Raw genomic sequence first — 24,056 nt, 5'->3', positions numbered from 1 at the left:
GCTAGCTCTCTGCCCTGAGAATCTACGACGCTCAGAGCGTAAGCGTTTCTTTGCAGGCATTTGGCTGCGTCGGTGTATCTGGCATCCATATCTTGCGTCTGTCTTCGCCGTAGAGCATCCACTCGGGCTTGTTTTCTTCCCTTGCGGTAGGTGGGGTGCATGTTGTGCGGAATTCGGGCTATGCGCAGAGATTAGCGGAGGTTTAAAGGAATTGTTTCTTTTCGGTCCGTCGTGGCTATAAAAGCTTCCCCGTAGCTCCGCCATTGCAGCCATGATTTTCCGGTGGGTGCGAGCTTCAGTCGTTGTAATTGACTGGCTTAATGAGCTTCAGCTAGTTTTTGCAAGGTGTTGTGTACGTGCATCTTGAGAAGTCTCGTAGTCGAAGCCCTGATGGTAGGCCCAGTGCGGTTTTGATGGCTTTGCATATCTGAATGTTAAATATTTCTACCTCTGCAATCTCCAGCGCGAGGTAGGGCGCGCCGTATGTTAATCTACTGGTGAGGAGTGCCTGAATCACGCGTAGCATGTCTTGTCCTTTAAGTCCACTTTTATGGCTTGCAACTCTCCTGGCGAGATGCGTGAGCTGTGACAGCGCTCGCTGCAGTGGCGGGATGGTGGCCGCCCCAGACCCGTCTTTGTGTATTTGTAGCCCTAGAACTCATAGGGTTTCCGCTTTTGGAATGGGCGTTCCATTGAGGGTGACGTTGGGATCAGGTTCATCGTAGCCGCGTGGTCTGCCACTCGCTCTTGACTAGAGGACGAGGTTTTCCGACTTCTCGGGAGCACAGCGGAGGCCACATTTGTGCAAGTAGTACTAGATGGTGTCTACTGCTTCCTGTAGGCGTGTTTCTTGTGTTCCAGTGTTTGAGGCCCTAGTCCCATAATGTGATATCAGCTGCATAAAAACTGTGTCTTAGGTATGTTATCGCGTTGAGGAGGCCGGGTATTTTGATCATTGCGACATTAAAGAGCAACGGCGATATGACTGAACCCTGCAAGGTGCCTTTGCTCGGTAGTCGGAAGCTGTCGCTGCGCAGGTTGTATATTCCAAGTGTGGCCGTGCGGCCTGTGGGGAAATTCTTGACATAGTCGTATGTCTGGGTCCCGCTGTCCAGGTCTTCGAGGTTGCAGAGGATAGCTTCGTGACTGAAGTTGTCAAAGGTCACTTTGCGTGGATGGTTAAATCGATGATTTGCTTCCGGTACTCAGGTGGTCGATGAGGTCTTCCTTGAGTAGAAGGAAGACATCTTGCGTTGACAGGTTCTGCCCGGAACCGAACATAGTGTTTGGAAGATATCCATTGTCTTCGAGGTATGAGGTTAGCCGGTCGTGTATCATATGCTCGAAAATTTCCCCTACGCACGAGGTAAAGGAAATTGGGCACAAGTTCTCGATGCAGAGCTGTTTATTTGGTTTGGGGATCATGGTGATCTCCCAGTGCTTCCAAACAGCCGGTAGCTCTCCTTTCTCCTACCATGCATTGAAATACTGGAGCAGGGCTGCGGTAGCATACGGTAGCCTCCGAAGAACTGGGCTTGCGAGTGAGAGCCACGGTTAGTTGGAGGAAGTGATGATGGCTGCCGAATAAAAGAAAGAACCAAACCAAACAAAAGAAATATAATTATTTCTGAATCGACACCTTTTCGCCATTATCCCTCTGCTATTGGTCAAACAATTTTGGGCTGCGCCCACTTCGCCTGTCTTTCACGCGACACCACAAAACCGCGAAAACTTTCCTCGTCGAAGTGACATGTGCGTGTTAAAGATCCATTAATATGCCATAAAAAATTGAAGATGGCTGTGTGAAGATGGCTCGGACACTGGCTACTTGCACCTGCCGGAGATCATGAATCTTTTTGCGCATAATAAAGCTTTCTGCGTGGCAGTAAAAGGTTATCGAGCCCTTTTGGCACGTATAGGACGTCGCTCGGCCAACTGTTTATTGCTTAGGATGCGTTTTATCGGCATTCTTAAGCTTACATTGCGCTCGGCCGCGCTTATAATTAGCAACCGTCAGCCAGCAAGTGGAAGCGGTCCAATTGCAGGCGCTGGCATCACCCTCCTCATCCGGTTATCGATTTTCACTGCACTGGCTCGGCCCCATTGAAACCCTCTCTACTTGATTGTGCTCCTTGCTTTTTCTCAGCCAATTAGAGAAGCACAACTGCTTAATGTAGGCAATGTTATTTGTTTTGAACGCAAACAAAAGTGAGCACCTAAAAACGAGGAGTGTTTGGACGGGCTGTTCGGACAACGATGAGGGTCACGGCCCGATGCTAGAGTTGGCGGTTATGTAAAATTGACGTTGGCGGATTAGAATGAAACAGATTTGAACACTTTTGCGGTATTGGGCCCAAGATTTAACGTCGACAGTCATCATATAATAAGTTCTGCCACTATTTTTCACGCTTTGCGTTCAAAAGTGAATTTATTGTATTACATTTATATCAAAAGGAGTACAACACCAACGAGTATTTCTCAAGACAGGATGTTGTGAAGATATCACGCACAAAAGAGCTACTGTCTAGCCGCTAACGACGCGGGAAGTTATAGTGTCACTGTGATTGCGTAAACATACATTCAACGAGGGCTTTCGAAGGCCAAGACGACGTTATAGTCGCCGAAGACGCGGCAGCGTACGAAGCGCAGATTCCCTTGTCGACGCTGTCATCAGCGCTAAGCTTCGTTGTCGTGACCGCTGCTTAGACGACCGGGTGGCTGCTACGTTCTCCGGGAGACGCCGGTAGGGCCGGGTGCAGGATCAACCCTCAGCAACGGCCGGCGGGAAAGCACGTACCTTCTGGCCCGACTAACCAGTCATCTCCACCCAACAAGCACAGCTTGACCATCGTCCGTGGTCCCTCATGAGAAGTCCAATTCATCTGAAGCGCTGGGCTCCCTCCTGGATCTGCCTGCAGACTGTCTGCCGACGTTTCATGAACCGGCACCCCCTCGTTGCAACCAGCATTCCAGGACCCCTCGCACAAAGCTTCCCTCCACGCGTGCCTGGCACTTTGCTCTCACTTTTTTCCTGCTTTTCCTCGTTTCCATAGCACTTCTCTTTCGTTCGGTTAGTTGTTTGTTTCTTCCCAATTTGTGCTACAACTGTCTAGCTTGTCTACTAACACAGGTATGACACGATTGCCGTTGTTATCAATACGGCCACATTTGAGGGAAGTAGATCAAAATTGTCCATTAAAAATCAGGCACTGTAGCAAAGAGCAGCTCACGACTGGGCCTGGAGATAGATGTCTTGGCGAGCATGCTGGCGAGAAAGTAAGCAGCATTGCTTAGTCGGAATGTCCGAATGTTTCGCGATGCCAGACATAACGCTGCAGAGCTTCTGTTCAGGAAGGAGAATAGAGCAGCATCGATATGACAAAGGAGACGTACCTTCTAAGTGGTGATGCAGTAGTCTTTGCTGGACGGACTGAATTCTGTAGTTCGTGTACACAGAGGAATACGCTGCGAAAGACACACTAGACTGCGCTCTGTGGCCTAATGAGCATTTCCGGAATATGTCAAATACAGTGCATGGTCAGCATGGTCGCTTGAATACAAAATGGCGAGCTAAATTATTTCGCTCCTGTTTTATTAAAATACGTCGAAGCGTTATTTCAAAAGATATTCAACGCATCCATGAAAACATTGCAGACCAAACGAACAGCCATCCTTTCTTTCCCCTTCACGGCACTGTCCTAGAAGTGGACACCTTCCACCGACGCAGTGCTGCAGCGCCTGAATGATACGACAAACTACATTTTCATTGCATTATTAAGCGAAGGAAAAGAACTGCTTGCTTTCTAAGAGGGGTGCTCAAGTAAAACAGTTTTTTCATTCTTAGAAACCATCTTACACGTGTGAAAACGGTCTGATTTATTACAATGAGTTTTCTTAAAACTGAACCACTTACGCAACTTTCTGGCAGCGCATGAATGCGAGCACAACAGAAAGATTTCTCCTTGCGTCCTAGTCATGAAAGACAGCTTGCCTGATTTCGTTGCCACTGTTTAAAGTGTTGGACTGCATGGAACGATTTCTCGTGGTCCACATCTTTTAAATACGGACATTAGGAATAACAGGCAACCTGTATAATGCAGCTAACGCTTGAAATACCACTAGGTAACACGATCAGATATGGGCAAGGCATACTACAAGGAAGCGTATTTTTCCTATTATTGCTCAGTGTTGCCATAACCGACACGCTCAAGACTAGGAAGACAGTGTATAACTCAGTCTGCTTTCGTTAACGGTGATTACATATCTATTGCGGTAACTATTTCCCACACAAATGCATCTCAATGATAGCCCCTATTACTATCCTAGCAGGCGAACAGGAACAGTTTTTATACAAATTACGCTTTAGCGGCTTCTTTGTTTGACCCTATGGGCACCGAGCTTGACACAGGGCCTAGGATGCTCGCAGATCAAGCAGTCCAGATAAATGCGATTTCTTCAAGGCCCTTCAGGCTAGGGGACAAGTGGTGGCGTGCTATGCATGCGATCGTTTCATTTCTTGTCCCGCGTCTCATAGTGATTTGTAAAACCACTCGCGCTACTCTGAGAAACAATATGTGTATTATAACAAAGCTGCACACAGCCATAGTTCTAAATGAGCGAGCTACCTCTCAACTTAGCATTCAAAACGCGGTGTTACTTAATAGCATACAGAGCAAAAGCCTTGAAATTTGTCTTGTAGTATCCGATGCAAGAACGAATGTAAAAGCGTACTTCTCTCTCAGATTTCCTATGCACATTAAGAATGAGGAATTGATGAGTACTATCGAATCTTTTTCAGGGACTCTATTACGAAGAACATACTACTTCCATTACTACGATCCGGTGGCTCAATGCGCCATTCTCACATTTGTAGACTATTCAGGTAAGTTATTGCACTCAAAATAAAAATAGTTGTTGATGCTTTCTGATAAATTCTACTGCCAAAGTGTATGGCTAGTGTCTTGCAGTCACGGCTAGAGTGGAACTGGATACGCTCGTTACCCTGCCGCCTCCACCTCTTCCTGGCGCTTGCCAATCTCCTTGCTTCCCCCCTTGAGTGCACGAAAATCGGCACCCATTGCAGGCTTTCATCAGTTGCGCGCACAACAAGCGTCGCCGCACGAAGCAACCTTCTTTCACTGCTCACCCTTGCATGCCTTCCCTCGCACCTACAAAAAACGGCGCACGGCCGCGATCTTATCTCTCTTAGACTTTATACGGAACGTGACGGGGCGATGCTCGCGCGCTAATAACTTGTGTGTAATACGCCTGGATATGCAAGCGCTTTTATGAATGCACATTTCGGCCCTAAGGCTTCTGAAGCCTTCCACTACACGTTTTCTTTAACTAAATGAAACGCATGAAATTCTAAGAACGGAAACCTATTTAAGGACTTGTGAAACGAGAGGACAGTACAAGCAAGGAAACAAACGAGAGCGCAGACTACCAACATATTATTTATATGAAAGTACACTGATACCCGGCTGATGTTGGCGACGTGTTCCGGGAACCCTAGCGTAGCTTTTTCCTACGTGGACGAAAGAGAAAATGGAACTTTTTAACCGATACTTTCGCGACCAGCACATTAATGACAAACCATGCTCAGCGCTACGAGACAGAGCCGCCACGAAGGATATTGTCCATCCGTCTTACGTGACGGTAGATGACTTCACTTGAGAAGTAGCGCGCACCAAACAGATTGTGAAAGAAAACAGCGTGTCTGCCAAAGGCAAAAGTCAAAATCAGTGGGCCGTTCGGCGAGCTCGTGAAAAAGGCTGCAGCTTCCACATTTTTTCGCTGCACTAACATGACATATTTTACTAATCAGTTGGATCAGTTAGTGCGTGACAAAAAGGTTGAAACTTGGAGAGGGCATAGTACAGGCGTTTACGCGTTCCCAAGCTCATCAAAGCATGCGGTTTTCATTTGAAAATGCAAAAGCCTCTCAAACAGAAGCAGCAAAAAAGGTAGCCATGGCCACAGAAAGCGAGATGGGCTCCAGGGATGACAAATCGGTTGAAAAATCCTGCCAGCTGACAAGCTCAACGAGAGCGTTTCACAAGGCATGTGTCAAAGTTCACGCCTGCAGGGAGAGCCAGCTGACGCCCACGCAAGCTAGACAGGTTCGTTACTATCACCAGACTCAAAGAACTTTGATCGGCTATTACGTGTCGAGAGAGGGTCACTGGCAGCCGAGCAAACGAATGACGCCAGCCTCGCTATGTTACATGTAGCAGCTAAAGAAGGCATTGCTAGACGCAGCGTGACGATGCACGAGAAAGGAGGCTTGTTATATCGACACTACAGAAACCGAAACGGCATGAGTTTGGATCAATAAGTTGCACCTATTTAAGTACAGGGAGGACGTTTTCGGTCTCTGTAATGGAAATGGGTGGTCTGGCCAGCCAGGCATCAAAATCGAGGGAAAGATTGCTTATGGAATACTACCGGCCTGGCTGTTTCGAAGACGTAGAAAACTTTGTCAGATCATGCGACGCCTGCGAGCACTCGGGTACACCAGGAGAAATATGGAAAGCTCCACTGAAGGTAGCCACCCTAATATCAGAACCCTTTAGACGACTTGTGATTGACACGGTAGGGCTTCTACCAAAGACAAAGAGAGGTTAAAGCTACCTGCTTTCCATGTTGTATCCGGCCACAACGTTTCCGGAGGCAATTCCTCTAAAAATCTCAGCTCCACCGAAGTATTAGACGCACTTTTGACAGTATTTGCCCCACTTGGGTTTCCAGCCGCATTGCATGCGGATCAAGGGTCAGTATTCGCCAGCTCACTGACTTCCACATTCTTACAAAAATACGTAGTAAAGTTAAAACACACTTCCGTGTGTCATCATCATCATCGTCATCATCATCACCATCCTGTTTTATGTCCACTGCAGGACGAAGGCCTCTGCCTGCGATCTCCAATTACCACTGTCCTGCGCCAACTGATTCCAACTAGCGCCCGCGAACTTCCTAATTTCATCACTCCACCTAGTCTTTTGTCGTCCTCGATTGCGCTTTCCTTCTCTTGGTACCCATTCTGTAACCCTAATCGTCCACCGGTTACCTTATCGGCGCATTACATGACCTGCCCAGCTCCATATTTTCCTTTTGATGCCAATTAGAGCATCGTCAATACCCGCTTCCTCTCTTATCCAAACCGCTTTCTTTCTGTCTGTTAACGTTATGGCTAGCAATCTTCGTTTCATCGGTCTTTGCGCGCTCCTTAACTTGCTCTCAAGCTTCTTTGTCAGTCTCAAAGTTTCTGCCCCATCTGTCAGCACTGGTAAAATGAGCTCATTGTACACCTTCCTTTTCAATGAAAATGGTAAGCTTCCACTCAGGAGCTGGCAATGTCTACCGTATGTCGATATAACCCATTTTTATTCTTCTGTGAATTTCCTTGTCATGATCAGGGTTCCCGATGATTAATTGACCTAGGGAAACGTACTCCTTCACAGACTCAAAAGGCCGACTGGTGATCCTGAACTCTTGTTCCTTTGCCCGGCTATTTATCATTATTTTTGTAATAATCTTCGACCCCACTCTTACACTCTCCCTGTTAAGTTCCCCAATCATTTGTTGTAACTCGTCTGCATTGTTGCTGAATAAAAAAATGCCATCGACGAACCGAATGTTGCTGAGATATTCCCCGTCGATTTTTACTCCTAAGCCTTCCCAGTTTAATAGCTTGAATACTTCTAAGCACCCAGTGAATAGCATTGGAGAGATTGTGTTTCCCTATATAACACCTTTCTTTATAGTTCTCTCCTGCTTTTCCTGTACGGAATTAAGGTGGCTTTAGAACCTCTGTAGATATTTTCCAATATATTTACGTAAGCGTTCTGTAGTCCTTGATTACGTAATGCCTCTATGACTGCTGGTATTTCTACAGAGTGAAATGCCTTTTCGTAATCTATGAAAGCCATATTGAGAGGCTTACTGTACTCTGCGGATTTCTCGATAACCTGATTCATGACATGGATGTGGGCCATTGTAGAGTATCCCTTCCTGAAACCAGCCTGTTTCCTTGGTTGACTAAAGTCCAGTGTTGCCCTCAATCTATGGGAGATTACTTTGATAAATATCATATATAATACTGGGAGTAAGCTAAGCGGCCTACATATTTTCAATTCTTTAGCGTCTCCCTCTTTGTGTATTAGTATAATGTTTGTATTATTCCAGTTTTCTGGGACCATTGCAGTCGATAGACACTTTGTATAAAGAGCCGCCAGTTTTTCAAGCATTATGTCTCCTCCATGTTTGTTTAAATCAACTGTTATGCCACCTTCTCCTGCCACTCATCATCGTTTCATGTCTTGCAAGGCCCTTCTGACTTCATCGTTAGACATAGGAGGATTTCCTGTATTCTGTTTATTACTGTTTATAATTGAGGTATCCTGACTCCTCTGGGTACTGTACAGAACAATATAGAATTTTTTCAGCTGCTTTTACTATATCTTTGAGATTGCTAATGATTTGTGTTTCACCCTTAGTCAAATGGTGTAGAGAAGTGGCATTCAGTGCCTAAGCGAGTGTTATGGACATTGTGTTACGAGCACAAATACGACTGGGAGAATTGTCTTCGGGCTATATTGTTTACTTTGCGAATGGTTCTTCATGAGGCTACAGGGTTCTCACCAGCAGAACTAACGTATGGGAGGGCACTCCATTCCCCACTGAGAATGTTGGAGGACAGAGAAGAGAGTCAAACAGTGGTATAGAACATGCTAAATCTGCTGGAACGGCTATGTGCAACACAAGAACTAGTACAAAAGAACATGGGCATGGCAGAGAGGCACACCAAACTCTATTACGATAGAAATTTGAGGCTTAGAACGTTTAACGCTGGGGACCAGGTAATGATCCTAAGACCTTCATGAAAATACAAGCTTTAAGTTCAGTTTCGAGCTGAATAACGCGCCTTATATCTTATCTAAGTTGATGGATATGGCCCAAAAAGACTCGCAGGATTTCGCATTGCCATAGCATGATGGTGTCGCAATTTTTTCTGACAGTTGGAAACAGTCCGCACCGCACCTCAAGCAGGGGTTCTTGCGGTTGGGGAAAAAGCATGCTCAACCATGGAGGCGGAAAAAATGCAAGTTCGGCTGCTCGCAGATTACTTATCTGGGCCATGTTGTCGGCCGAGGCACCATACGGCTGGCCAAGCTTAACACAGCTACTATTGCAGATTTTTCACAGCCGTGCACTAAAGCGAACACTCGTTCATTTTCCAGACTTGTTCGGTTAGTTTGAAACTTGTTCTGCGTTTGGGGACCCGACTAATTGTGGTTGTTGTTCTTTTATTTTACTAGGCAAAGACGATCTCCTTTTATTTATCAGGACTCCATCCATGATTGCTAGCTTTGCTCGCACGAAAGTCTTTCAAAATTTGCAGAGTGAAAATGCATTATTTGTTGTTTCTGCACTCAACTTTTTTTTTTGCAAGCCTGGCGGGTCTAAAGCGAGATCCAAGATACTTCAGCACTGCGCAGAGCCCTGTTTTGTGTTTCGCTTTGTTGCTGCCTGTCACAGATGTTTTGGGGTGTATGTGAGCATTTCGCAGCTGGTTCCTGAAAGCCAAGTCTTCCAATCACCCATTCCCTTCATGCCCAGCGCTTATGAGAACTGGCCAGCCGAGATTTTGCGGGCCATCAAGGAGCTCTCTCGATCCGCCCGCGTGGTTAGTGACCTGCTAACCTCTCCTAGCCCGCTGCGACGAATTGCTTTGTGAAGCCAACAATGCGCACCTTTCTGGCAGACTTGCGGCGCCACCAAGGCGAGGCACATTTCGCGGACCGAGCATTGTTAGCTGGTTCGCTGGCGCCTTCACGGACCAGTTGGAGCAAGAAAACTTCTGGAAAAGCGTGTTCTCAAGCATTTTCTCATTGACCCCGCTAATCGCCACGGTCCTTCGACACAGGCTGCAGCTAAGTGTGGGGTCAGCTCAGGAACCAAAACGGGCCAGCTTGAGTCAAGCGTGACATGCCATGTGCAGGAGGTAACCCTCTTTTCCGTTTGTTCAGGGAAACAAAGGTGCGGTAGTGAGTGTCTGAACGCTCGGCCTGAAAGCGCGTCCTTCCACAACTTCGAATGCTCTCATTGAACGACGCTTCGACGGCAGTTTTTCAGTCATATGGATCTAGGAAAGAGCGAGGGGGTCTTAAACACCTGGTTTAGGCACCACGGTGTGCTTAGTTTCCAGTAATGCTAGATTGATGAGATGAATCCCTCTGCACCCTTAATGTAGATATTGCAAATAAATCCAGTACTCCTCGATCTCTATGAGAACACGTTCCTCCCTTCAACAACGTCCTTAGCTTAGATGGGTCGGACGTCGGCATTTGTGACTTGCCTGACCCCAAATATTACAACCGTGCCACGGGTCAAGGGTGTTACATGTTCACCACCTAATCGGAATACCTGTGTTTACTCTTCGGTAAAGGCTATGCCACCTTATCGTAAGGTATGACCCACTTCTGACGAAGCGATTCCTAGGGCTACAGCCACGGCTGCAGCCAGGCAACATCGGGCCCAGCAGAGTGCTGCGCTGAGGACATGACAAGCCACAGCACAAGCCGCAGCTCGCCCTCGACGCCGGGCGGACAGGTCAGATCATTCACGTGAAAGCGAAGCAAAGAGACTTCGCCGCGAAGACCCTGTGGTGCGTGCATCCAAAAGCGGAGCTCCTACGGAGCAGCTCCTGCTGCTTGCGTCGTGATTGTGCTGTTTATGGACTTTGTAAAAATTGCGAGTTGCCGATAGCATAATTCTGTTCCTAGAGATGAATTATTGGAAGTGGCAGAAATTTGTAGCAGGAAGAATTGAAGCACACATTCAACTACTTAACGAAACTTAAATAATAACCTTCGTCATTATTAAGTTTACTTCAATATCGCAGTTTACCAATTGTAACCGGTGAACTTTCAAGACGTGCCAACTTTTAATTAATGCGCGACATAGATTGCAATAGGTAAATGCACAGAAACATTACTACCCACCTTGTTAGCCTTTTATTGATAAGGTCAATAACTTAGCTGTGTAGTTCCAAGTTCGGAGTTAGAATAATTCACCAATCATTCCACATTTACGAACACGCGGGATGGAATTGAAATGTTAAAATGGCACTGGCCTGGCAGAGCAAACGGGAATGATATGGACGCCGAAAATTAGGGACTGAAGTTTGAATGGGAGAAGAAGAAGAAGCCGGAGGGAGCGGATGCACATCACGTCGGCTCCGTATTCCACGAATGTTCTTCTAGCGCAAATCGCCAAAAAGCCACCCGCTATTGCACGCCAACGGACGCAGCTCGTTCCCAGGAACAAGTGGATACCGAAAACCAGGTGGGATTCCCATTTTTCAAGCCTCTACGACAATATTTTGGCCGGACCTCGTGGCGGGAGAGCCGCGAGGCCACGCGCCGGAGCCGGCTTCCTCAACAATTGCCGATCTTTTTCTCAATGATGGAAGTCACCGTAGAGGGGCGCAGCATATCCCAGGAAGAAATGGATACAAGCAAGGGATGGAAGGAGGTCAGACACAGAAGATCAGACCGGCGAACCTCCCAACATCGCGAGAGCACCTTGTCGCCGACGCGGCTCGACAAGCGCAACAATAACCCATGGAAAGGCAGGCTAGAGCACATACGCAAGGCGAGCAGAATGCCACATTTGCCAAGAGGGGATTACAAGATTGTGATCAGACCGCGTGGAGGACTCAAATTATCCGAGCATGGTATAGTTCCCCTCACAGCTGCGGTACAAGATGCGGCAGGTATTCCTCGAGACGAAAGGGAGGAGGACATTGTCTGCCCCAACAATTATCAAAATATCCTCATCGTCAGTACCTCGGATAAAGAGCGTGAAAACAAATATCAGGAAGTAGCACGTATCAAGATTCAAGACAAGTTTTACGAGACCAGTGGTTACGAGACAGCGCCTGACATGACGGCCAAAAGAGTCATCAGAGGAATCCCACTCGACGAGGGCCCAAGAGACATCACAGCAGCGGTGGTTACGTGTAAAAACCCAACGGCGATAGCAGCAAAGAGACTCAGTAATACTACCACAGTGATTGTGCTCTTTGAAGGACACAAAGTGCCCACGTACGTCCGATACAGGGCAGCGCTACTCCCTTGCTCCCTGTACAGGAAACAAGTGGACTTCTGTCACCAATGCAACAGACTTGGACACAGAGGAGATGTATGTCCCAACCCTGACAACAAGATTTGTGCGGGATGTGGAACATCAAACCAAGATAAAGACCACAGGTGCCAACCTAAATGTCAGTTATGCGGCGAGGACCATCCGACCGCAGACAAGACGTGCAAAGCCAAATTCAAAAAGCCCTTCATCGTTAAACAGAGACAATGGCACAGACTGCAACGAGAACGACAAGAAGACCATGAAGACGCTATCTCAAGAGAAGACAAAGCAGAGTCTCGCGGAACGCCTGGCCTCCTAAACGCCAGGGAACGACGCTCCAGATCGAGAACAAGGTCTCCATCCACCACCAGATCCTTATCCCGGTCCGGCTCCAGGACACCGGGCACACGATCCAGATCCAGGTCCAGAACTAGGACATCCTCATCAGCAAACCAGACTAACACGGTGAGCTGGGCAGACGTGGTCGACGGCGTGCGCCCGGGGGCTGGTGGGGAGACTGCCATTAATAACGAGATCAAGCAACTAAAACACGAGAACGCGCAGTTGAGGATTTTGCTAGCACGTATGAGCGATGAAATCAAAATTCTCAAGGAAGGAAAAAACCAAATAAATCCGGTAACTTCCACTCCACACGCGAGCACGAAAGAGCCATTTGAAATCCCGGACAATAAGATGGACGAAGGGGATGAGCCCCCTCCACTCAAACGCAAGGCCCAAGCCATCAGTGATAAACAAGATAACGCAGTGGTAGATAAAGCATTAGCCGATATTCAAAAGAGCCTAGCAGAAATACAAAAGTCAAATGAAAAACGGGACGCAATGATGACTGAAATGGCTAAGGCAATAGCAGCAATTATGAGTAGATTAGACATCCTAGAGGCAAACCAGTCACCAGGTAATGGACTCCCCTCTGTTGCGTCAGAAGCACCATAATCCTTACCCACTTCACAACCACCTAATTATATAAGATCAGCTTCTCTCCAACCTCCCGTCTCCCTCCCATGGTCGCACCCGAAATGAGGCGCGCTAAAGAGGGGTTCAGGATATGGCAGTGGAATTGTAGAAGTTACGAAAACAAAAAGTCAGTTTTGCAGCAGTATTTGAAAGACAAGGATACACCGGACGTCATTATTCTGCAGGAAACACACGGGATTGCAAAGCTAGCAGGATACAGATCTTTTGGCTATGCCGAAGGGGACACCAGGGCATTAACTACGCTGGTAAAAAGAAACATAACTTGCATGCAGCACAACACAGGCATAACGCACATTGACAATATTCTATTGGAACTGATCCCACAAAAAAAGACAGGACGTAGCTTATTTATTCTCAACATTTATAGTAACCCCATGCTACATAAACACAAATTCAAGAACCTATTCCAGAAAACACTCAGACTTGCTGGAGAAAATCCGGTAGTTATAGGAGGAGACTTTAATGCCCCACACACCACGTGGGGATACTTATATACCAGAGCAAAAGGAAGGGACTTATGGAACGACTCGCAAGAATTAGGCCTCACGCTTGTCACAGACCGCGCCACTCCAACCAGAGTAGGCACGGCGCTAAACAGGGACACAACCCCAGACCTAACCTTTACCAAGAATATTGAAAAGGCGACGTGGCACAACACACTGGACGATTTGGGTAGTGACCACCGCATATTGGAGTTACACGTCAGAGAAGGGCCGAATAGACCCAAGGAACGACAGATCAAATTAGTAGACTGGGACCTATTTTGTAGAACGCGAGAGAAGACACATCAACGATCAATCGCAGACATAGAACAATGGACTAAGGAGCTCAGTGATGACGTCAAAGCTGCCACAAAAATAGCACCACCTGAATCTAACTTGGATAAATGCGACAGCAAACTTCTCCACATGTGGGAAGCTAAGCAGTCGCTTCAGAATAGACTTAGCGGTCAGAAGCATAACAGAAAGTTAAGAAAGCGCATAGCACTCCTCAACAAAAAAATAGAAGAACATGCTAAGCAATTGACCAAGCAACAATGGGACGAGATATGTAATTCCATGGACGGACAATTAAGCACCGGCAAAACCTGGCACATGCTCAGGTTCCTGCTTGACCATGACAATAACAAGAAAAATCACATGCAAGCCATTAATAAGTTAATACACGCATATGAGGGTACAGAAGAGGAATTTCTCAATGAATTGCAGCAGAAATACTTAACACAGGCACCCCCTTGCATCTATCCTAGCTACAACGGGAATACAAACGCAAAATTAGACGAGGAACTCACGGAGGCAGAAATCCGCGCGGCCCTACAAAAGTTAAACACCAAATCCGCCCCAGGCCCGGACGGTATAACCAACAAGACTCTCAGGAACCTGGATGATGAATCGATAGCCAAACTAACAGAATACATAAACGAGTGTTGGGTAAAAGGAGAAGTGCCAGCTCAATGGAAGAAAGCGACGATAACGCTTATTCCGAAACCTGGTAAGAAGCTTGAGATAGACAACCTCAGACCAATCTCCCTAACATCCTGCGTCGGAAAATTAATGGAACATGCAATTTTAAACAGAGTAGACAACTTCTTAGAGGATAATACCATATACCCGGATACAATGATAGGATTTCGCAAAAATCTTTCGACACAAGATGCGATGCTCCAACTTAAGCATCAGATAATCGATTATAACACGCGCTCGACAAGGGCCATCTTGGGCCTTGATCTTAAAAAAGCTTTCGATAATGCCAACCACGCAACCATATTGGAAAACATCGAACGAATAGGACTAGGGCAACGGACGTATAACTACATCAAGAGCTTCCTATCAAATAGGAAAGCAGTCATCTCCGTCGGAGGGCTCAAGTCGCCCGAGATCGACATAGGAGGGGCCGGCACGCCGCAAGGCGCTGTCATCTCGCCGATGCTGTTTAATCTCGTCTTGATGGGACTCCCCGAAAAATTAAATCACATAGAGTCCCTGAATCACACAATCTACGCGGACGATATTACTATCTGGACCTGTGATGGCAGCTACGGATCAATAGAACAACGACTCCAGACAGCAATTAACACAGTAGAAGAACACCTCATAGGAACAGGCCTCACATGCTCTGCAGAGAAATCTGAACTTCTATTGTACCGCCCCACACTTAGAGGCAGGCCTCCCAAAGGATACGACAGAAACAAGGCTCATGAGGAAATCAAGCTACACACCAAGAACGGGCGGAATATCCCAATAGTCAACCAGCTCAAAGTGCTGGGTCTGGTAATCGAGAACAAAGGCACAAATACGGAAACCGTAAAGAAGTTAGACACAAAGGTAACAAACACCATGAGATTAATCAAACGAATTACTAACAAGCACCAAGGTATGAAGGAAGAAAGTATCATACGGCTGATACAATCATTCGTAATCAGTCAGATCACATACATAGCAGCCTTCCACAATTGGTTTGCAGCTGAAAAGCGTAAAATTAACAACATGATAAAAAAGGCATACAAACTAGCGCTAGGGGTTCCCATCAGTACGAGCACGGATCTCTTGCTAAAGTTAGGACTCCACAACACACTGGACGAACTCATAGAAGCACAACAAACATCTCAAGCAGAGCGACTAACCAAAACCAAAACGGGACGGCATATACTAAGCAAACTAGGAATGAATTATCACAATCTATACGGGGAAAAGAGCACGATAACGAGAGAAACTCGTGACAAACTCCTAGTACCAAATATACCCAAGAACATGCATCCAGGTTACAATGACGGCAGACGCAAGAGTAGAGCAGAGAAAATTATCCGAAGCTTTGGGTCAGACGACAGAGCAACCTTCGTAGACGCGGCTGAATACCCAGACAGAAATAGCTATGTAGCAGTAATCGTAGATCACACCCAAAAACCCCTTACAAGCGTATCAGTTAATACCAAACATTCCGAGACCGCAGAGGAGGTAGCCATTGCACTAGCATTGGTCTCCACGAATGCTCAGTACATCATTAGCGATTCTCAAGCGGCCATTAGAAATTATGCAAAGGGTAGGATCTCTCCTGAGGCATGGCACATCATCAGAGTCAATGAAGCAAAGTTCTCCAATGCAGAGAAGAACGGCAGGCAATTGATCTGGTTCCCAGCGCATACGACTCCAGACATTCCCGCAGTCAACCTCAACGAGGTAGCACACCGCGAAGCTCGAGGTCTTACTCGCCGAGCTGAGCAAAGAGTGACTTCCACCGGTCAGGAGAACGCGGAGGAGGAAATCTGGAGAGAAAAAGATGTATTAACAAGATTTAGTGATATTACCAAATTTTATCAAAATCGGAGGCGGGTATTACCACCGCCTCACACTAAACTGAACAGAGCTGAGTCCGTTACTTGGAGGCGACTACAAACAGAAACTTATACGAGTCCCGTGCAACTAAAAACTTTCTACCCCGATATATACGAGAGCGATATGTGCAAGCTATGCAAGTCTGTTAGAGCCACCCTTCAACACATGTTGTGGGGATGTGAAATATACCAAAATAAAATGGCAGTCTCCCCAGAAAATCTACGGGCGCGGTGGTCGGCCGTGCTGCTCAGCTCAGAACTCCAAGACCAACTTTGGGCCGTCCAGCGAGCCAAGGAAGCCGCACGGGAGCAGCAGCTCCCAGTGGCCATCTAGGCGGCCCCAGGCCCGGGCCTCCCAATCGCCGGATTCCAAATAAAGTTATCACACACACACACACACGCACAAGTTTGAATGGTGTGGGAATGTAGTCCTCGAGCAGGAAATGCTGATTTTAGACGAGACTAAAAAACTGGAAAATTTACCAATGAAGTAATCCAGATTTTACCAATTTATTAATGTGACTAGTATTTGCAGTGTCCTTCCTGTGGGCTGTTTATCTATCTATCTATCTATCTATCTACACATACATACATACATATATATATATGTATATATATATATATATATATATATATATATATATATATATATATATATATATATATATATATATATATATATATAGATAGATAGATAGATAGATAGATAGATAGATAGATAGATAGATAGATAGATAGATAGATAGATAGATAGATAGATAGATAGATAGATAGATCTGTCTGACCGTTTTCCCCTTAACTCGGTCACTTGCTAGACGACGGCGGCCAAATGGTCGACGCATCGGACTGCATTGCTGAGGGCACTGCATTTGAACTCAATTGTTGGACCAACCTTGGTCGCGAGGTATACAGCACTGTGTACCTATGCGCCGCTCTTCAACAGAACCTATTCGAAGCTGGAATGAGCTACTTGGGATGCCACAGTAGATATGTGGCACTCAGTATTTATCGTACTTCAATGTACCTCTTTGACGCCGACACTGGTAATGGGACTAGTGGGCGTGCGCCACTCATCCTTGAACATCTTTGATGTTAGCTTCGGTAACTAGGTCCGTGCCCCTGTGCAGGTGCCCATCCACAGTGACAAAAAAATTACCGACGATTACGTTACATCCTAATGCGAAATGTGAGCGCAGCAAATAAGCCTTTTGGATAGATTGAGGCAAAGAAATCGAGCAACACATGTATGCGCTATCACATAATTTTTTTTTTATTTTTCACACGTATTCCTTTAACAAAGACTCCACTAACAGTTCTTGACAGTCATGAAGGAAGCTTTGTGGTCGGAGAAATAGACTGATATATGTTCGACTTGGTACACCAATGCTTGATTCTCAAAGACGAGATCTATACAAGTGCCTCGCGAGGTTGTCACAGCCGTGGGGGAAGCAGAGGCTAAGCGCCGCCGCCGAGAAGACCCTGCCGTTCGCGCCGCCGAAGCGGAGGCTCATCGCCGCCGTCGAGAGCAACCAGCAGTAAGCGAGGCTGAAGCAGAAGCTCATCGCCGCCGCCGAGAAGACCGTGCAGTTCGCGCCGCCGAAGCGGAGGCTCATCGCCGCCGTCGAGAGCAACCAGCAGTAAGCGGAAGCGGAGGGGGGCGGCGTGTACACCCAGCGGCAAACGATGGGGGCAGAAGCGCGCGCAGCAAGCGGACAACACGATAAAGGGAGGAAGGAAGAGATAGCAGCGACTGACTGATGCCGCTGACGGCGATAGTGAGTCAACCCCAGCTATCCGCCACACAAGAACAGGGCGGGGGGGGGACCCTTTCCTCCTCTTTCTGCATGGCGGCGACGGTGTTCTATGCAGTCACGTTATCTTGACTCTCTAGCGGCGTCAGCGGCATCCAGCGGTATCAGTCGGTCGCTGCTAGCGCTGGGGGGATGAAAGGGGGGCGGAGCTGGTTACGAGGCCGACGACGACGCCGACGACGACGACGACGCGAAACCCAGGAACGGACGCCAAAGAGCTGCGCTCTAAAAAATGATCCTCTCAGCTCCTCGGATGCTCGGCGGAACCGGACCCTCACCATGGGTGGAGATCACGTAGGCGACGCTGCCAGATAGGGCAGCGTGTGGATTATAAGCGAGAGGGGAACCAAGGCGCAAACACGTTTCGGGGTTCGCAACGCAATGTTCGCTACAGTGCTTCGATGTTTATGACATTACCGTCGACGTTCGTATCTGGGATAGGTTCTGCTCAATTTTTTGCATTCCTCTGTTTTTACTCCATACGGCTCTTTGAGTGTCCGCCCGTAGGCGACTATCTCTGCCACACTAATTTCAAACAATACGTTATTCTGGATATTCTAGCCTTTTAGCGTCCGCGAAACTTTGCTTCATTGCAATGCTGAAGTGAATATAAAGACAGTAAACTTAAAGGGTCCGGCAACCGATTTCCAGGCATTCTCATATTTTGTCGCGATTGATAATGTATTATCTGAACAACCTGTACCTTCAACAGTTCATCCAGGAATCTTCCGGCAAATTTGAAAGCGTAATTTCTCAATCTTCAATGTCTCTGCTATTTCCTGCATAAGGACGCTGGCAACGGTAACAACTGACGACATCGCTCGAGATAGAAACTCAGCCAATGCACACAAATGCAGATTAGGCAACGGAACACCTGTTGTTTGAAGCGCTAAGCCGAAAAAATACAACTGCAATAACTTTTTATTGCTAGATAGAGGGACAGTTTTCGATTTTGCAGTACGTACCACCGTTGACAGAATAAAATATGGGCATCGCGACGTCATATCATTCGAGATGTGTTTTGTTACAGGCATCTCAGAGCCAACTGCCGCTCACTACGTATACGACCAATGGGCTAATGAACACAGTTGACTAAGCGGGAAGAGGGTGCATGTTGCACCGCTAGTACAGACATGCCGAAAACTCGATGTCGGCTGGCGTGCAGACATATTTATTTATTTATTTCTTTCTTTGTTTATTTGAATACCTTAAGGGCCCATGGGGCGTTACAGAAGGGAGTGGTAGCAATAAATATACAAAAAACACGCACACCAAATATTGTCACGTGGTAGTGACTGTTAAGAAGGCAGCAAGACTGTAATTAACGAAACGAGCGTTTTATTGGGCGAACTTGTGCCCTCAAATACAGGCTACACTCGAAGAACAACGGTAGCGGCGAACACACTCGGCGATCGTCGAAAATCTGTTCAGCAAGTCAAGCGCGTCAGCTTTTATACAGCAGTCGTCGAATGTTCCAGACTAATCGTTGGGACCCGCGCTCCTTCCACAAAGTTCTACACCATTCGCGTCAGGCGAATAAATCAGATAACACAAGGTTCGGCGACAACAGACAGCGGATAGAAGCATCGATAACTTTCCTGAAACTTCGGATACATTCAGGCGCGTCCCGCGCTCTGCGATAACATTTGTTAAGCGGCGAAACGTGGTCGCCTGAAAATGATAAGTACACGTGTCAATATTAGGTAACAAATTGAAGCGCGATTTTAAGGTCACTGGGGTCCGTAATAGATAGAATAGAGGTGGGCAAGCGGTTCCATTACAAGTATAAGGAATGAAAGAATGAAAGTGTTGGTTAGTGTGACAACTAGGAACAATCAATTGATAACGATCAATACAAGATGATATAGATAAAGGGTGAGAAATAATTTTCGCTTAAGAGGAGGGTTATGGTAGTAAATGTCAGAACATAAGGAGATACATGCTAATTCCCTGCGTAAGGAAAGAGACGGAATCCGTAACGCTGTTTTCTAAGATGAAACACTGGAAAGACGGGAGTAGTTGGAAAACAATGAAGCGCGCGCTACTATTCTGTACAGCTTGAAGGTGACTATCAAGATTGTCAGTAAATGGCTCCAACACAGCTGATGCATATTCTAGTTAGGAACGAACGAAAGTTTTATAAAAAAAAAGGAGTTTAAGAGAAGAAAGGGCCATTTAAAAACTACGGCGCAGGCACCCAATCATTCGGTTATCATTACTGGTAATATAATTAATGTGTCGTTACGAAGGGAGGATAGAATTATTGTGGACCCGTAAGCATCTGTGAATACTCAGTTCTTCCAGAGGGGAACCATTTATGTTATACTTACAAGCTTTAGCGGAAAGCTTGCGAGAAAGTTTCATTAGTTTGCACTTCATCAAGTTGAGTTTCATTTTTCATGTGTTACGTCAATGAAAATATTGTCAATGTCCGTCTGTAGTACTGATGTGTCGTTATAAGAGGAAATCACGCGATATACACTACAGTCGTCTGTAATAAGCCTAAAAGAGGAGTTATTACAATGAGGTTAATCATTTATATAAATTAGAAAAAGAAAGGGCCCAAGGACACAACCATGGGGAGCACCTGAAAGGAAAGGACAGAGAGAAGAATCGTAGCCATTAGCAGTTACAAATTGCTCCAGGTTTAACAAAAGGTTCTTTATCCAAGCAATGTTGGGGTAAGATTTAGTTTACTGAGCTTAAGGTAAAGTAGTTCATGGCCGCCAAAGTCAAAAACTTTAGACAAATCTAAGAATAAAAATCATTATAAAATCCCAAGTGTAGAGCTACTAATATTTCAGTAGTAAATGGAATTGCGTTCCACAGGCGAATGTCTACCTGACACGATGCTGAAGAGATGTAAAAAAAGAATTAGCTTGAAGAAAGTTAACCAGGTTAGAATAAACGACATGTTCGAAGATCTTACAATGTACACTGGCCAATGATATTGGCCTATAATTTAGTGCAGAATGAGTGTCCCCTGATTTATACAAAGGCACCACTTTGCCCATCTTACAATCATCAGGCAGCCCACCAGAATTTGAAGTTTGAGTGAAAAGCTCATACAAAAAAAATTAACGAGTAAGGAACCGTACTTTTCAAAAATTTTGTGGTGACACCATGAACGCCGCAAGATGACGAACCCTTTACATTGTTAATAAGGCCAACGATGCCATCGTAATCAATTACTGCAGGAACCATTGAAGGAAAGTTCGCGTCACAAAATTCTGGCAGGCACTCAACAAGCTCATCTAAAAATGCTTTTGACAATACTTCGTTGAATACGTAACAACGTTGCGAACGAGAAACGGTAACGCCACTTTATAAGTTATTGGCAATACGTTTTCACCTGCACCCCTGACAACACTCCAGAACTTTTTCAGGTCGTACAAAGCAGGTAAAGTACTGCCAAGGAAAGTGCACTTAGCGTCCTTAGTGGCATCCTTATATTTGTGGGAGATCTGCTGACTTGCGGTCCAGTCACAGTGACAATTTCTGAACTTTAATTTTCGGAAAAAAACGTATTTTCCTGATTCTAAAGTAGCTTTAAGGAGGCCTTAAAGCAAGGCGACCTTCGCTTGCGACGGATGAGCCGCAGATGTAAATATTTGCTTATTAGACTGGTAACTTTATTTTTAATAATTGACCAGTTTTGCTCAACAGTGCGCTAATGAAAGCAGGGCGTGCAGCTTACCAAGTAGGCAGCTGGTTCAGTAAAAATAACAGAAAAATCAGCCTTCTTATTGGGTCGCTGTTGGGGCATTTAGCACTAGCTTTAATTGAAAAGTTTATAACCCAATGGTGACTCAGTCCTGGTTGAGAAACAACTGAATGTGAGAGATCAGGATCTGTTGTTGGAATAAAATAAAGTGCGTTAGCGCTGGACGAAGTAGTTTTTGTTGCAGTACTGACTGATTGAGTGAAGTTCACGAAGAACTTCACGAAGGCGGCACTTTCACTTGAGGACTCTATAAGGATACGAAAAGGAGTAGACGAATCAATGTTAGGAAAATTAGTAACCTAAAATAAACATTAGTGCGTGAGGGAACCTAACGATAACATTCAAAACGTCATATAAATCAGAATAAAAATTATTTATTTATTTATTTATTTATTTATTTATTTATTTATTTATTTATTTATTTATTTATTTATTGTCATACTCTCAAGGTCCGGGGGCATTACAGAGAGGAGTGGTGATTATTACAAACAAATTCGTTAACAATATACTTGAAGTTTGTGGCGTCAGAATTGGTAGCGATGGAGGCAGGGAGGCGGTTCCAGTCATTCGTCGTTCTTGGTAAAAAGGAACCAAATAACCGTTGGTGCGACAAGTTGGAACTTCAACATTAAAACGATGATCCATGCATGACGATATGCACGATGGCGGAGAGATTAGTTCATCCTTAAGTGCTTCGTTAGAGTAATAAATCTTATGAAAAAGGTATAGGCCAAAGTATTTACGACGTAACTCTAGGTTAGGCAAGTCAAGGGTTAGTTTCATTGACGAGACACTTGCATGACGAGAATAATTCGAAAGAATAAAAGGAGCAGCTCGGTTTCGAATGGATTCGATGGTGTTTTTTAGCTTTAGAGTAGAAGGGTGGAAAATGGAGTATGCATATTCAAGTTTAGGTCTCACTAAGCATTTTACAGAAATAACTTGACAGCTGCAGTTGCCGATGAAAAATTACGCCGTAGAAACCCAAGCCTGCTATTAGCGTTACCGTAAATGTAATTTATATGAATGTTCCATGTAAGATTGTGTGTAATGTAGATACCAAGATATTTGTATGATGATACATTTTCTACAGGTATGTTGATAATATTGTACGTAGGAAGGGTGGTATATCTTACAACACAGGACACACGTATCGCCTTACATTTATTAGAATTGAGCTTCATTTGGGATCTAGCACACCATAAAGTTACTATGCCAATGCCTGATTGAAGAGTATCGCAGTCGCCAGAGTTAGAAATGACGCGATAGAGAACACAGTAATCGGCGAATAACTTAATTGATGATTTATTTTGGTCTGGGAGGTCATTAATATCAATGAAGAATAATAATGGTCCTAGAACCGAGCCTTACGGTACACCGGAGGTTACTCGACCAGTGTAAGAGAAACATTCGTTAGCATAAACAAATTGGGAGCGGTGAGACAAAAAACACTTGACCCAAGCAAGCGCGTTAGCATCAATGTTGAGCTAACTTAATTTAGTTACAAGTAATTCGTGTGGAACAGTATCGAAGGCTTTGGCGAAGTCCAAAAGAATGCAGTCAACCATAACGTTAGCATCCATCGCCTGGAATAAATCATTAGTGAAAGGCAAAAGCTGTGTTTCACAGGAATAGTGTTTTCTAAATCCATGTTGGTAGGGGGGAAAAATAAATTTGACTCGAGGAATGAAACCAGGTGTGAGTGAATTATGTGCTCCATTACGTTGGTTAGGGATATAGGTCTCTAATTAAGTGGGTAGTACCGACTGCCAGACTTACACACTATGGCCAACGTTAGGCTGAACATAGCCAACGCAAAAAATTATGTCGCAGTGATTAATGCGCACGCATGCGCAAGAAATTGAACATGATAAGAGCATGAACATAATAACAGACAATGTGATCGGGAACAGCCATCGGAACGCCTCCTCCTGATCTATAGCCACGATCGATGCTGCAAAACTTGAATACCTTTTTACACTGAAATATTTTATTATCGCGCATTTTGGACGATCACCAAGTCTCCGTGAGTGCGATGACATCA

General features: G+C 45.6%; 1 protein-coding gene and 1 long non-coding RNA gene across 2 annotated transcripts in view; one reads left to right on the top strand and one right to left on the bottom strand.

The window, feature by feature from the left end:
- Positions 1-24,056, top strand: part of LOC142563702 (organic cation transporter protein-like) — a 143,034-nt gene that overhangs the window by 23,945 nt on the left and 95,033 nt on the right. The window contains exon 3 of the mRNA XM_075674301.1: positions 4,799-4,882. The gene's annotated coding sequence lies outside the window, so the exon portion shown is untranslated. The remainder of the gene's footprint in view (positions 1-4,798; positions 4,883-24,056) is intronic.
- The window catches only part of LOC142563703 (uncharacterized), a 216,975-nt gene that overhangs the window by 149,635 nt on the left and 43,284 nt on the right, over positions 1-24,056 (bottom strand). The window lies entirely within an intron of this gene.

Source organism: Dermacentor variabilis, chromosome 11, assembly GCF_050947875.1.
Source record: "Dermacentor variabilis isolate Ectoservices chromosome 11, ASM5094787v1, whole genome shotgun sequence".
Lineage (NCBI taxonomy): Eukaryota > Metazoa > Arthropoda > Arachnida > Ixodida > Ixodidae > Dermacentor > Dermacentor variabilis.
The sequence above is the reverse complement of the archived record's forward strand: the minus strand, read 5'-3'. Positions and strand labels throughout refer to the sequence as shown.